Source organism: Cherax quadricarinatus, chromosome 7 (genome assembly GCF_038502225.1).
Source record: "Cherax quadricarinatus isolate ZL_2023a chromosome 7, ASM3850222v1, whole genome shotgun sequence".
In the NCBI taxonomy this organism is placed as follows: Eukaryota; Metazoa; Arthropoda; class Malacostraca; order Decapoda; family Parastacidae; genus Cherax; species Cherax quadricarinatus.
The window spans coordinates 29,102,295-29,105,626 of NC_091298.1; positions in this window are offsets into that span (position 1 = coordinate 29,102,295).

Sequence of the window (3,332 nt, forward strand, 5' to 3'; positions counted from 1 at the left end):
AGTCTAGGGGGTCAGAGACTACAAACCTCACTCAAGGAAAAAGATCTTGGGGTGAGTATAACACCAGGCACATCTCCTGAAGCGCACATCAACCAAATAACTGCTGCAGCATATGGGCGCCTAGCAAACCTCAGAACAGCATTCCGACATCTTAATAAGGAATCATTCAGGACCCTGTACACCGTGTATGTTAGGCCCATATTGGAGTATGCGGCACCAGTTTGGAACCCACACCTAGCCAAGCACGTGAAGAAACTAGAGAAAGTGCAAAGGTTTGCAACAAGACTAGTCCCAGAGCTAAGAGGTATGTCCTACGAGGAGAGGTTAAGGGAAATCAACCTGACGACACTGGAGGACAGGAGAGATAGGGGGGACATGATAACGACATACAAAATACTGAGAGGAATTGACAAGGTGGACAAAGACAGGATGTTCCAGAGATTGGACACAGTAACAAGGGGACACAGTTGGAAGCTGAAGATACAGATGAATCACAGGGATGTTAGGAAGTATTTCTTCAGCCACAGAGTAGTCAGTAAGTGGAATAGTTTGGGAAGCGATGTAGTGGAGGCAGGATCCATACATAGCTTTAAGCAGAGGTATGATAAAGCTCACGGCTCAGGGAGAGTGACCTAGTAGCGATCAGTGAAGAGGCGGGGCCAGGAGCTCGGACTCGACCCCCGCAACCTCAACTAGGTGAGTACAACTAGGTGAGTACACACACACACACACACACACACACACACACACACACACACACACACACACAAACACACACACACACACACACACACACACACACAAAGGTTTGCAACAAGGTTAGTTCCAGAGCTAAGGGGAATGTCCTATGAAGAAAGAAATCGGCCTGACGACACTGGAGGACAGGAGGGTCAGGGGAGACATGATAACGACATATAAAATACTGCGTGGAATAGAGAAGGTGGACAAGGACAGGATGTTCCAGGGAGGGGACACAGAAACAAGAGGCCACAATTGGAAGTTGAAGACACAAATGAGTCAGAGAGATAGTAGGAAGTATTTCTTCAGTCATAGAGTTGTAAGGCAGTGGAATAGCCTAGAAAATGACGTAGTGGAGGCAGGAACCATACACAGTTTTAAGACGAGGTTTGATAAAGCTCATGGAGCGGGGAGAGAGAGGGCCTAGTAGCAACCGGTGAAGAGGCGGGGCCAGGAGCTAGGACTCGACCCCTGCAACCACAAATAGGTGAGTACACACACACAAACACACACACACACACACACACACACACACACACACACACACACACACACACACACACACACACACAATGTGCACACACACACACACAGACACACAGTCTCACACACACACAGACACACACACACATACACACACAGACACACACACACAGACACACACACACAGACACACACAGTAGGGACAGCGAGCGCGCTAGTCACGCCGTCGGTGCTTCGGGAATTTAAGTGTTTTTGAGGGCTACCTAAGTGTTCTGCAAGGGTTGCTAAGTGTGTCAGGGTAGTCAACAATCCTAGAAGTGTTTTTTTAATTGCCTGAGCCACATAAGTGTGGGGAGAGCCACAATTTTGAAAGTGATCTGGAAAATAAAAGCGTTGTGGCGCAGGCTAGTGTGTAAGGCGGTGTTGCCAAGTGTCACCCAAGAAAGGTAATAAGATGAAACAATCGTGTGACCAGTGAAAGAAACACAGTGAATAGGGTACATTACTAACGAGAAGAAATTGAGGTGGATCTACGCCAGGACGTACATCGAGCTGGATCTACGCCAGGACGTCACATCGACCTGGACAATCTACAGTGCTACAGCTGCACTACAAGTACTGTATCACCTATGAGTGGTTGTTTGGGTGTGGGGCCAGGTTCCAATTAACCGCCAAGCTGAATGTGAATGGTCTAACTCTCATAGCACGATAAAGAATAGGCACTCAAGTATTCAATAAGGTTTAGCAAATGGTAATCCATTGAACAAGGCGATTAACTCACTATAAGCAGGTCGATATAGGCAACACTGTAAGGGTGGGAGTCAGGTCACAAGAGGTTGTGGACACAAGCGACAACTGAGAATCTACATTACACTCCAAGCACAAGCCACCTGCTTTTCAGACACATAATAAACCCACACATAATTCGACACATAATTACACACACACACACACACACACACACACACACACACACACACATACACAAACACACACACACACACACACACACACACACACACACACACACACACACACACACATACACACACACACACACACACCCACATACACACACCCACATACACACATACACACACACACACACACACACTCACACACACACACACACACACACACACACACACACACACACACTGTAAGTGTGGTAAGTCCCAGGAGGTTGGGGGTCAGGTCACAAGGTGTGGGCAGCCAAGGACCACTGAGACTTACCTTAAACACACAAGCCACCTACCTTTCAGTACATAATAAACCCACACATAATTCCACACACAATTACACACAAAATTACACACTCACACACACACACACACACACACACACATATATCCAGACACACATACACTCCCCCCTCACCACCGACATCTCACTACTTCCCCTGATCCCTCCCCTCCCTCGATCACCCTCCCCTCCCCCGTTCACCCTAAACCCTCCCCACCCCTCCCCACTCAGCTCCCACATAGCCACAGTTCCTCCACTACTTCCCCCCCCCACACTCTGACACACACACTACTAACCTAACATACAGAACTACATAGGTTTCCCACTCTGAGGCAATCAGGATAAAACAAAAATGGGTTGCCAGAGAGCAACAAGAAAAACCAAGGGACAGGAGGAGGAAAATGCAAAGGAAGATTGGGCAGCAGAGCTCATAAAAAGGGATCATGAATGGGAAAAGAAACTAGAAGAACTTAGCATGAGAATGGAAGAGAGGATAGATATGGAAAGCAGGAAGTGGGAGGTGCATGTCAAAGCAGCAGAAGCTAGGATACAGAGTTTAGAAGAGGAATTGAAAAATCTGAAACAGCCTAAAGAACTAAAGAACATTTTGGGATTGACAACAGAGACTGCTACCTCAGCCACAAATAAGGGGACTGTAGGGAAAGAAGGGGCACAACTGCATGGAGATGCTCTATCAGAGGAGACTGTAGCAAATGAAAGAGCTAAGCTTTATGTGGAGGCCCTAACAGACAACAACAGAGCCCAAGGAAAGCCGAGAAGGGAAAATGACAGGCCAATGAGCCCAAGTACATTAGCCAGTGAAACTGATGAAAGGAAAGCTGCAGTGGAGGAAACCAAATTAAATGAGG